Genomic DNA, 13680 nt, shown 5'->3' with positions numbered 1-13680 from the left:
ACTACTGCTTGATTTCCACCCAAAGTGTGGTGGAAATCCAGCAGTACCCGTAATATGGTGGGCGGAGGCCGTAAGCACTGGCAGTCTTCTGGCACCCGGGGCTTTGGTGGTCTTCAAGGAATAACCACAATAATCTCCGGAATAGGAAATAGGAAAACTTTAAAAACTCCAGATAGATACCAATGTACTGATACACGTTCCTCTCGTTCCTTTCAGGACAGGCTAGATAACAGAGTGAGAAAGCAGGATGGTCAAAACACCACACTGACTACATGAAGGCGAAAAAGGACTCACAACCTTCCTTAGAAGCTTAAGTTAAAAAGGAGGATAAATCTTCTCAACTAAGACCTCAATTCCAAAAAAAAGGTGGCAGCAATTTCTGTTACACATGCCAGCAATGTTGAGAACATGATGTGGGCACTGACTCCACTGGATAGCATGGCAGAGGTCACAATTTGTCTCCAGAGACTTATTGATCATCTGGATGTGACAGCAACTAATGACTTTCTCGTCATTGAGACAGTGGCTAGGCGAGTCTCCCCACCCGATAGGGTCTGTGAACTAAATATCTAGATTGAGGGAGACACAGAGTGCACTATTGAAGTATTTTTTGAGGAAAATATGAACTGTGATATTCTATTGACAGAAAAGAATGACCACTTGAATTTGTTTGCAAGATTCCACACGGGGAAGATACCATTATGCCTTCTTTCTCAGTGCTATTTCCAGATGCGGTAAAGGAAGCTGATTGGGCTTTAGCCCTGGCTCCCGCAGTATATCACAAGCACATAGGCTGGGATAAAGTTTACCCCTACAATGTGATACCTATTAAGTCAACACCCATGCCTCAACCTCAACATCCCATTAAACATGAGGCTAAAGCTCCAATGAGGGAGATTTTCACACAACTCAAGTACCATGGAGTAGTTGGACCCTGTGTCTTCGCAATGAATAACCTGTTAGTTCCTGTTTCAAAACCAGACCATTCATATAGAATCATCTTAGATTACAGACATTTAAACAGTCACACATACGCTATACAAAATGAACGCAGCACAGCACTAATTAATAATATAGTGTGTAAAAAATATAAAACAATCTTGGATATTTCCAATGTTTTTTTCTGCCCAAATCTAGCAGCTGAAATTTTGGATTACAGTGCCTTTAATGCATTAGGCTTGCAGCAGCACTTTTGTCATTTGCCTCAGGGATATAAGAATATCCCAGGGTTGTTTTCAGCCTATGTAAAATCAATATTATATAATATTGATCCCAAGGCATTGCACTGTGTGGGTGAAATTTATCTCACAGACGACAACCTCAACAGTCATCCTGTGAGAGTTGATAGGATTGTTGTTGGATTCACTTCCTATGGCTATAAATTCAATTTCAACAAACAAAAATCGCTTTTCTCAGTGTCCTATTCCTGGGATATGAGTTGTCAGATGAAGACAAGAACCTGTCCCTGCAGTTTCTAGAAAAATGTGCACAACTTCAGCCACCAAATACCATTAGAAAATTACAGTCCTTATTAGGTTGCTTCAACTTTGGCAGAATATATATACCTGATTGTGCACAACACATAAAACCTCTTTATGACTTAATACATTCAGATTTTTCGAACAAACATTGGACACTCGAACATACATGCATCCTCAGAGAACTTCAGCAAGACACGCTAGAAGCAAAAAAACACACATGAAACAACATAACAAACTTGGTTATCAGAACAATTGCCAGTACCATTGGGTTCACCTATATCATTTTCAATGAGTGTGACACAGTAGCCATAGCATACAAAAATGTTTGTACTCACAGAAAAAGTACCGACTGCTGTACAGATGTCTGTCATTAAGGAGAGGCCACTAAACCAAGGGAAATACATTATTGTCATTTCCCCAGTGCCAGCCTTAGAGGCTGCCACTAAAGCAAGCATTCCTAATGCTAAGGCATTACATCCAAGATGAATTCAATGGGCAACCTCCATGACTGCCATTGATGTTGTTTACATTTTTGATCCAAAATTACAAACATAAGAATTCCCCACACCAACAAACATCCTACCACTTAATCAATACCACAATATCATTTACACTGATGGTTCAGCCCAACCAGCTGTAGGTACAAAATACCAATATTCAGCAGCTTCCGCAGCTATCAGTGGGATGATGACAGATGATGTGTTTCACCCTCAAAATACCAAAACACAGACCTTAGGGGACAGTACTGCACAGCTGGCAGAGTTTAAGGCTCTAATTTTGGCACTGGGACATGTAGATCCAGAAAACCTCATACTCATTTTGTGTGATTCATATTACTGTGTACAGTCCTACAATGCTTATCTCAATAACTGGAGTCTTGAATGGGTTCAGAGACTCCAAGGGGAACACCATTAAATGTAGATCATTGTGGGGTAGGGTAGCTGATTTTAAGGAAAGACTACCAGATGCTCATGTAGTACATACATTTTACCACCAATGCGTAGGAGTACACATTGTAGGAAATACTTTGGCTGATGAAGCTGCCAAATCTACAATAGCTATGGCTTCTTTTGCTGCAGTAACTTGTTCTCACACGAGGTTGGATAATGAGACACTGGCTGCCATAAAAGCCTCGGCTGACAGCCAGTATTTACCAAAGGCATATACGGCAAAGTACACATACTTTGTTAGTGCTCAGAATGTTGCATTTGCAACCATTCAGGGGTGGGAGATTGTGTGATCTCCAACCAAGATCAAAGACCAGATCCCATCAAAGCCCATTAAGGTGTTGCTCCTGCTCAGACAGGCGTGGCAGCCACAATTTCTCTTTTTTGCAAAAAGGCCAAGTCTGTACAAACAAACTAAGCAAGATGTCCTTTTCTGTGACATTTGCCAGCAAGTTAAAGGGTCCATCATTAAAAGCCCACTGCAGACATCCTTATTAGTGGCAAACAGACCACTACAATGTGTGTACCTGGACCACTGTGGTCCCTTACAAACTGATGGTGCAGACAAATACATCTTAGTCACTGTTAACTCCTGTTCTAGATTCCTGTGGGTTTGTCCACAACAGTAGGCTGATGCTTGAGCTGGTAATACATAATTGCAGGTCTTTATAGGTACATATGCTGTTGCAGCATTCCACTTGGACCAGGGCCCTGCTTTTGCCTCTATAGCATTCAGGGACACCATGTTGATGATAGATGTTGAACTCCATTACTCTTTCCCATACCATCCTGAAGGTAATTGGGTGTGGAGAGGAAGAATCCAGACTTAAAGCAATCCTTAACAGTAAGAGGATTAGGTTCAGGCCTTAGTTGGTTTCATCACCTATATGTGGTCCAGAGATCATTCAACAATCTGCCCAGAAGGTCCTTGGGAGGTCGCACCCCTTATGAGATGTTATTTGGGATACCTATGTATGTCCCAGATCTAGATGGCCCTGGAGTGGTGGCTGCAGACACACCTTTTGACATGGATGAACGTGTTGTTGTTTTGTAGGAACTACAGCAATTGTGAGATGACAATTCATCCGCCTGTATCGCCACCTCAGGAATAAAGAATTTGCCGACAATGTCTACAGGCTGGATTTGAAAAGTTGGGGATCTAGAGCATGAAAAGATTACTGTGAAGAAGGAGTTTGGCCCATCCTAAATAGCACAGATTCCAGTCTTGGGAATACACAGTACCAGAGGTGTCATCCTACCACCACTGCCAGGTTCCAAAAGGAATAGATTTGCCTCTATTGACAACGTCAAATTGTACCAGGTAGCCGATCCTGCACAGTAGACCGAGAGGTCCCCTGGGTATATCCCACTCCCCTTGCACTACCCAACAAGCAGCATACACTGTTTCCGCAAGCACCAACGTGTACAAAAAATGCTACAATTATCTCCTCGAGCATGGGGATGGTGGAGAATGAGCTTTGCTGATTCCAGTCACCACTTCACCGACAAGAGAAGTCTAAGATGTAGAACTATACTACTCCAGTTCAACACAGACAGATGGCATGTCTACTATGAACCTCGACAACAAATGGATTAATCCACCAGCTCAGTACCAGCTCCTGCGTTTGCACAGACTGCTTTTGGTTACTTCATAGATACTGAATACTTTTCTTCTGACTCATCCCAGTTCTACAACAGAAACTGTATCAAAGACATGTAAGTTGTACATATGTCTTAAAAATAACTATTTGGTTTATCCCTGTTATTAACTATGGGTACTGTTGACATTGCTTGTCTTTCTGTTTTGGATTGGTTTTGTCATTGTTCACTTTCTCTTGATAAATGGTCATTACCTTCTTTAACGCTCTACCATTGAGCCGGTGAATGAGGTCTTAACGCCTCACTTATTTTCCCCAAAAAATTTGAAAAGACTTGCCCCTTGTGAACATTTTAGCCGTCCTGATTGTAGATGGAATTGTTTGGGATAAAATGCCCTTTGACAAATATGGTCCTACTACGGTCATTCGAATTCCATATGTGCTCAAAATATCGATGACTAACGTGATTATACCTGGTGTTGTTTCCGATGACTGGGATGGTAAAACAGTTGATTAGATGCTTGTTGAGCTACACCACTATAGTGTTTTCGAAAGTGAAGATTTGTATATGAAAACAGTGAATTATGGGGAAACGTTCTGTTATAACAAGTGGGGACATTACTTTCTGTACAGAGCTGATAAACCCAGATCAATTTTTAACTACATACAATGGGAACATTGTCCAACTCCACCTGTGGGGAGTACCAAAATGTATTCAGGTGAGTTTGCATATTTTACTCGGCATGGCACTAGAAGTACTTAGTCATATTATTTTTTAATTATCGTCTTCTAGAATGAGGAAAATGTTGCTAATCAACACAAAACTGATTTACTCAGATTCCTTTGTTTCCCGACTTGCTGTTGATGGCTAAGAGTATTGGAGGAACACTATTAATGTGAAAAGTGCAAGGGGAACAAAAAATTGGCAGAGACAGAGTATAGAAGTTTTGTTCAGAAGATGCTTATTCCCTTGCATTTTATATTTTTAAATGAAACAGTCCAACAAACATCATGCTTAGAATTAGCATAAAATAAAAGAGATGAACCTGTCCCGTATCCCTGCGCAATCTAAATTTCACAATTGGCAAACTTTTTTAAATGTCACTGAAGATCAACTAACGGCTTGGGTTCAGAATGGTACCTTTGATTGCTCACCTGGATGGTGGTTATTGTGGTCAAAGGACACAAATGGCTGCCAGACACATTTTGGTAATTCCTCAGGGGGTTTCAAAGCAAACTGGTAAAACCCTTGCCATGTCTCGGGGGAACACTCAGATATTGTCACTACATACACTGTGGGCAAACTGTGCCAACAACAGTTATATTCCTCCACCATAGCAGCTGTAAAACAACATCTTAGTCTCCTTTCTGAGGGAATTGACTTACACGATTTCTTATCAGGACCTAGGAAGCCACACCCAAAATGTTTCCTTTATGCAATATATAATGAGATTTGGAAGCTTTCTCATATATAAGCTGCTGCACATTTAAGGCAGATAGATAATGAAAGCATGGAAAAGGCTTTAGCTGTTGTTAATGGAATGAATACCTTGCCCAACAGAATATTGTGCCATCTGCGATTGACATCATTCAGAATCACATGTTCTTTTTACAATATGGACAGAGTCAATTGCGTTCTGTCATACAGTTAGGCTGGACATTGCAAGTTTTGAAAAAATGGTTGCGTCCCCTGGAAACACATAAACAGTAGCAAATTATTTGCTGCTTTTATTTTATCCAGAGAGCAACAGACAATGGCTAAGAAAGAAGCTAGTTACAAAATGCTTAACGTTGAAAGTTAGAAAAGTTGCCTTTCCACTATCCAAAAATTCCATCCGCTCTATGGTTAATACATAGAGATATAAAATGGCCTATTTCCACCTTTCATTTTACAAGCTGTCTGAAACATTTTGCAGTAGGGAGATATGAGCAACTAGGAGAAAGTTTGATCCATGAAGTATGGGAGTTGCCTTGTGATTTCAAATGTCTGAACGGTGAAACAGAGGTCTTTCTTAGCGGAAGCGAATGTGAGACTACTGTCAGTCATTCTGTGATTTGTAAGCAGGTGTCCTTGCATGGCCTTTGCATTGCAGAGTTGCAAATTTGACATGTCATCTGAAGGGTACTCCCGTTCCTTTGGTTGGTCCAGTATTTACGATACTTTCAAACAGAAGTTACTTAGATCTGAATGATGACAGCTGCTGTGTTATGAAGCCTGGAATTTCCTATGTCATTTTGATTTCTCAAATGGTAACTTGTTGCAGCCAAGTTTTATTCCACCCCACACAAGAGATAAGAGTAGTGGAATTGTGGTCCCACATTGCTACTTTTATGTGAATTTGTTAGCAAGCTGAACAGGCTAAAGGTGCTTTTGTTTCAAAAACAAGTGACCCTGACATCAGCCAGGGAGACGTATGCTCTCCAGATAGCGAGGTCTTCAGCTAAGATACAGTCCCTATTAAACACCAGTTTTCCAAAGCACTTTGGTGAATTGGTCAATAGAATTTTCAATGCCTCTAGCACTGAAGGGATTGTGCACTTTTTTAAGGTTGTCAATTCTGGTTTTGTCAGTACCTTCTAGAGCTTGTTTGGGGTCATACCTTCAGCTATGCACTCATTTTCTTGTGTCTTTGGTGAATTCTCAGTTACTTTGGCATTAATTGGTGGAATATTGCTGCTATTAGTTTTTCTGTGCAGAGGCTGCCCTATTTCTGACAAGCAGAGTGATGGAGCTGAGAGAGCGTAGCTTATATAATCTATATTAACATGAAATGTTTATGACTTAATGTGTGATAATGATGCATAAAAACTGTAATAGTAATTTTGCTTAAACGTGCACTTGAAATGTGACCACGGGAAATGGCCGTCAATGTATACGTAGACTAATAATAATGACCAAAATGTTTATATTACGTTTAAATAAGTCTGTACTAATGATTGCATTATTGAATCTGTGCTGAAATCCTCATAGGCCTTAAGTTAGCATGAGCCGAAGATTAGCTGCTTGGCTCTCATATTAAATGTATTTTTCTATCTTGCAGTGTGTTGACTCATAAAAGGACATGACCCTGCATGTTCTTTTTCTTCAAATTAGAAGACGAATGTAACCATGTTAGATCCGTTCTCATGCATATTTTTCCTGCTCGTGGAATAAATGTTAAAAACAAATTGAAACAGTGTAGATTAATATAATGTACAAGGTCATTCAAACCGGTGAAGACAATGGAACTGCTGATCAAAAGATGCGCAAAGAATTACAGAAAGATGAAATCATACCGGGGGAATGTACAATGGAAAAGGGATAAAAACCCATGTCACGGAGAGTCATTTAGGTGGGTTAGAGAATGCTATTGATTTTATCCAGAAACTCTGTCACTCTGTTTGGTGACTTGGTGGTTCACTGAAACCATCCTCACTCTTAGATTTGTCCATGTTACACTTTACCTCCTCCTGAGGGAAGTGCCCTTGTGCCCTGGAGCTGAGTTCTGACTGATGATGAATTGACTGAGGTCCTGAAGACGAAGACTGAACCTGTGCGCTGACCTAAACCTTGGAGGGTAATTATGACAATGCATTTGTGATTTGTCTGTTTGCTTTTCCTTTCTAGGTACCAACTGCTTACTTTTGACAGCGACCATAGTTAGATGTTTTCCAAATTGGTGTTCTAAATTGTTTTGCATGAAGCCCAACATGCGAATGCTAATCAGTGGTTAGGACAGGTGTTCACCAAAACTGACGCAAATAGACAAACGACCGAGACTATGCTTTGTTGAACTGACGCATTATTGACACTCTGTTGAATTTGATCTCTGTTCACGCCGTGTTATGTTTTGATGTTTGTGATTCTTGCTTTAATTAAATCTTACCAAAGTTGCCATATCGTGACTATGCTATTATGTTTCTTGGTGTTGAGATTAACGCATCTGCTTTTAGACTGTAATTAATAGGGAATAAAACTTATAAAATTCTACTAAACAAGGTGTGGTTATTCATGGCTGAAAGGTCATGGTAGTGTCTTTTGAATTGATTAATGACTTTGACTAAAGTGAAATGCATTGTCGTGGTAAATATTGATGGCATTATTGATGTATTGATTGACATACTGATTAGCCATCTTGTCCTAAGGTGTTTCTCAACTGGGTCAAAAGGTTAATTGGCCTAAAACGAGTCCTGATGTGTAATAAATTATCATAAAGGGACGCGTTATCAGTTCTGGTAGCAGAGCGACGGTTTGGCCCTTTGGGGCCCTAGGACGGAGAATTATTGTTTAGACTGTTTTTCTGAGATAATGCGAATTGGATATATGATGCGTGTCTAAATTCACCATGATTTTCCCGGGATCTCAGAGCCTGCCTAAGTGAGTTGGGAATGTTCTCGGCGTCATAGTATGTGTGGTGTAGGATTTGCGCTTGCTCAGCTTATGCATTTTGCAGGTGATTTGTGAAGTCTGTGTGTATTTAGGCCATGTAAATGTTGTTTTAGTAGGAGTGGGTGTACTCCGCAGTATGAGAGTAGGGAAGGCAGCGAACTTCATATGAGAGTGGCGCTTTGTGCTCAAAGTTATCCACGTGGTTGGTTGTTTATGTACGGACCCGTCGTGGTCTAAGACTCCGGAGTATATTGACAAGTGTAGGAGACACTTGGGTTTATGTTGTAATTTGTGCGGTTTAATTAGGTCAATCGGGCGTGATTGACAAGTCGAGATTGAGTCAAAATTGTATGTGTGAAACCTTCGATGGAGATTTGGCAAGTTCTAAAGTGCACTAGGACGAACCATTGGCAAGTCGAGAGTAGGATTTGCGGGATTTTGCTTGCGGGTGCGGGAACTGAAAAGGAGAGAGTAGCGGCCGAGGCTTCAAGTGAAATCTCTGTAAAGTTCTGAAGCGAATGTATTACCCTTCCTGTAGTAAACCGGCAAATTTGTGTTGTTGTTAAAGGTGCTCACAGTAATTTTGCATTAGTTTGGTGTGAATCCAGTGAGGGGCGGATGAGCCGCAAGACTTTGTCAGCTGTAGTGTGTGAGTGTGACGTCAGTAGTGCCGCGCTGAGATAGGTCAGTTGTCGAGAGGGGTCGCGCACGGATTGGCTGCCGTCCGTGAGAGGCAATAGGTTGAGAAAGGTGGGTGAAGAGTGTCCTGGGAACTAAAGTCACTTTTTGATTAAATACAAACAAAAGAAAGACGTACAGATGAACTTTGTCAAAGCTTTTAAGAGCGCTCTGAAAGGAGACGCATACATTATGGCGACTGAAGGGGAGCCTACACCGCCTGAGGGAACTCAAGCTTACATAGTCATGGAGGAAAAAGGTGTTGCGCCTTGTTTATGGATGAAACAGTGGCGCAAATTGACAGAAAAGGAGGGATGTTTGGCGTTCCCGGAGCACAGGACATTCAATACGAGAGTCCTAGAGAATTTAAGGTGGATGGTAAGTGTACAGAAACCACCTCCGAGGCCAGCTCATTATGAGGCTTTAGCAATTTGGGATTTAATGGCTATTAAACAGAACAAGAAAAATTCCAAAAAAGAATAAAAAGGGCAGAAAAGACTTTAGCGGAAGCCAGGTGGGACAATGAGAGCAAAATGTGGAGACGAGGAATAGTTGATGGATTAAAATTGTTCCCAGCTATAACACAGGGAGATGAGACGCAGGGAAAGAAAGCCACATGTAAAACAGACAAAGACTCTAGTAAACCTAAAGAAAGTAAGAGATCTTGGGAAGAAGAAGATGATTCAGACGATGAAGAATTCTTAAATCAGATATTACATAATCGCCCGCCACCTTATGCGGTAAGCGACAATGTCCCGAGCACTAGTGCGGGTCCTGGGAACCAGACGCAGGAGAAGGGAGTTACTGATACAGTACAGACTAGTGATACGGGTTTGATACAGAATGGTGTCAGTGTACCCACTGCGCCAGACATGCAGATACAGTTGCAGCCTCCACCGCAGATACAGAGAATCTACTCAGACGTCCCGGTACTAGAGACTACTACAAACCTGATAGTGCTGCCAGACCCAATATATACAAAATCGAGGTTAGTGCAGATTGAGTCAACTCCGCAATTGTTGCCCCAGCCGCAGCCACAACTGATACCGGGATATAATCCAGCAGCAGGACCTCCATTAATACCTGCCCCGGATTCACTGGATTAGACCTTTGGAGTTGCTGCTCCACGAGGTTTGGGACCAGGTCAGACACCAGCTGCAATATCTTTGCCAATTACTGTTGGTCCACCGGTGCCATTTTATGCACAAGGTAAGCCTGGTGTATGTGATCAGGGAATAATGACCCAAGATGTGATCAGAGGAGGGTCCTTAGGAACCCCCCAGTTAATGGCCCCAGGAGAGCAAGCAGTTGAAAAACCAAGGTCTTTGATAGACCTTAGCCACGTTGAACCACCGTTGGAAACAATGAGACAGGCAGGGCTAGGAGTGTTAACCCCACAAACAACAAGTATGAATGCTTCACAGTTGCCGATGATGCATGCAGGGAACATTTCATTGCAAGGTTTTACGGTACAACAGTTTAATGAGTGGTTAGAGAAGACCTTTACTGCGCAAAAGACTACATTAACTGCAGTGGAGCCGGAAAGGTCAGAAAAAGATGATTACCTGAACTTCGTGAGACTGGGCGTGGAAGCGGCTGAATTAGTGGATGGAACAATGGGGGTAAACAGATTAGAGTCATACACAGAAGCATAATTTCGATATCTGTGCCCTAAGATTACTAAAGAAGTAGGCAAGGTACATCAGAAATTAGCGAACCTGGCAGACAAATACAATATTGATATTGAGAATACTAAACATTTGAAAAGAATTTACAGGTTAGACTTTGATTCAAAAGACTTCAAGCATATGAGGTCTGCCGGAATGAAAGCGCATTTAAAGGAAATATTGCAAAGTGCGCAAATCTGGGGAGCATTAGAAAAGTGGGAAGGCAGATGGGCTAAGAAAAGAGACAAGGAGAAAGGTGACAGCCCAGGATCGAGTAAAGCTAAAACTACACCAGATACGGAATCAGTAAAGATGCTACCAATGAGGGAAACAGCTGGTGGGGTTCTAATTCATGTACCATGGTCCAGAGGAGACATCCTATCTTTTACAAATGATTATCGCAGGTTGAGGGAGAAACCGATTGAGTGGTACCAACAAACAGATAGGTTTGTGAAGCTTGCGAAGTGTCTCTGGGAAGACTTGAATACCTTGTTTGAGATCATTGTTCCGTCCGACTTATGGCTTGAGTGCAAGAGAGGGGTAGACTGGCCGACACAGGAGCCAGCAAGGTATAAGGTGACCGGAGCACCCTCTGAGGAGGTGATGAAGTACTATCATAAAGTGAAGGAGTTCTTGAAGCAGAAAGTGTCACCAAAAGTGACTGATTGGCAGAAAATCGACCGGACCTCACAGGAGGTTAAGGAATCAATACATGCTTACTATGAGAGGTTGTTGAAGGCATTCAAACATTACAGTGGTACTGAGACAATTGAGCCGAAAGACATGAACCATCTCATGTTCAGATTTGTTGAAGGGCTGAGGCCAGAGGTTAGCCAGATGATTAAGAATCATTTGATCTGTTAGCAAGCGAAGCAGATTGATGAGGTGTTACAGTATGCGAAATAATGTAGTGATGAGATTGAGCTGAAGCAGAAAAATTTGAAGGAGAAAGTGATGGTGATGCAGATAAGGGCTGCACAGGCAGGAATGCAGGGAAATGGAATTCAGCAGATGATACAGCAGCAACCGCAAGGGAATGGTGTGTTTCAGACACAACCGAGAGGCCGAGGTCGAGGTTTTGTGAATCCCGGACCAGATTTGAATACTGTTGTAGTTCAAAATGACATACAAGGAATGAAAAAGATGTCACCATGTCAAGCGTGCGGGGGTGTGGGGCATTGGAAGCGGGAATGCCCAAATGTGGTGCAGGATGGTGTCGTTCAACAAAGCACTAATGTTGGTACATTGCAAAATATGAGAGGTCCAAAGTTGAGAAATCAAAACCCGAACTTTCAAAATAACATGGTTCAGATTCAAGGGTTACAGCCAATGCAGCAAATGCAAATGCCGCGTGTTCAGCCAGTGCAAATGCAGCAAGTACAACAGCAGGTTCCCATGGTACCTAGACAGCAAATGCAACTACCAATGGCTCCAATGGGACAGCAACAGGTGATGCTTCCTCAGCAGGTTACAGGTCAAGTAATGAGCCAAAATAATACAGTACAGCAATTCCCATTGCGTGGTGAAGATGGAATGAATGAAGAATGGTCGGATGACAGTTCAGACAGTGAAGAACGCAGGCATGCACTGTCCCTAGAGGTAGATCAGAGGGGACCCTATGTAGAGGGAAAGGTAATGGGTCATAAGGTTTCATTCTTGGTTGATACCGGAGCTACACGCTCTACAGTCAGAAGTGCAGAGGTTCCAAAATTGCCACTTTCGGGGCGTAACATAAGAGTGGTCGGAGTAGCTAACCAGTACTTGATGAATCCAATTACAGAACCAGTGCAAGTTGAGATTGGCAACTTCCAGGGACTCCATAAGTTTGTATTCTGCGATTCAAGTCCGGTATCCGTACTGGGAGGAGACTTACTGTGTAAAACGAAATGCTCGATTACCTGTTCTAATGATGGAATTGAGGTGCAGACAAACAGTGGTGATGAAGGGGATGATGGTCAGTTCTCAGAGTTAGAGACAGAAACCGCAAATGAAGATTACCCTTTGTTAACAATATTCCCGATGCTTACAGTGACTGACTTACCAGCCGAGTTACAGGGAACGGTGACGGAGAAAGTGTGGGACTTGACAGGAAAGGAAGTGGGATTGATAAAAGGAGTGGAACCAGTTAATGTACAAGTAAAGCCAAATGCAGTGTTTCCCCAGGTGCCACAATATCACATGGCACAAGATGTTCTTATCCAGGTAGCACAAATAATAGCGGACTTTGTAAAACAAGGAGTCCTGAAAGAAGTATTGAGCAGCCCATGTAATTCACCAAATATGGGTCTGAAAAAGCCTTGTAGGAAGGTTCGAATTGTGCAGGACCTGAGAAAAATAAATGAGATTGTGGTGAAGTGTTGCCCCATAGTGCCAAATCCATCAGTGATCATGTTTCAGATGCTGAATGATTCACCGTTGTAGATTTGTCACAAGCCTTCTTTTCGGTGCCTCTTCATGAGGACAGTCAGCTTTTATTCAGTTTTAAATTCCTGGACAAGGTGTACAGTTGGTGCAGAATTCCACAAGGATTTTCTGAATCACTGTCCATCTTTAATCAGATATTGAAAAAGGACTTAGAATCTTTAGTACTGCCTTTCAATTCGACACTAGTACAGTACATTGACGATTTGCTGATTGCGTCCAGGACAAAAGATGACTGTAAATATGATGCAATAGCCTTATTGAATCATTTGGGAAAGAAAGGACATAAAGGGGGTTATTACAACTTTGGAGGAGGTGTTAATCTGTCCCAAAAGTGACGGTAAAGTGACGGATATACTACCAGCCGTATTACGAGTTCCATAGGGTATAATGGACTCGTAATATGGCTGGTGGTATATCCATCACTTTACCGTCACTTTTGGGACGGATTAACACCTCCTCCAAAGTTGTAATAACCCCCAAAGTGTCACCCAAGAAGCTGCAGTACTGTCAGAAAGA

This window comes from Pleurodeles waltl, chromosome 8 (genome assembly GCF_031143425.1).
Source record: "Pleurodeles waltl isolate 20211129_DDA chromosome 8, aPleWal1.hap1.20221129, whole genome shotgun sequence".
Lineage (NCBI taxonomy): Eukaryota > Metazoa > Chordata > Amphibia > Caudata > Salamandridae > Pleurodeles > Pleurodeles waltl.
The sequence above is the reverse complement of the archived record's forward strand: the minus strand, read 5'-3'. Positions refer to the sequence as shown.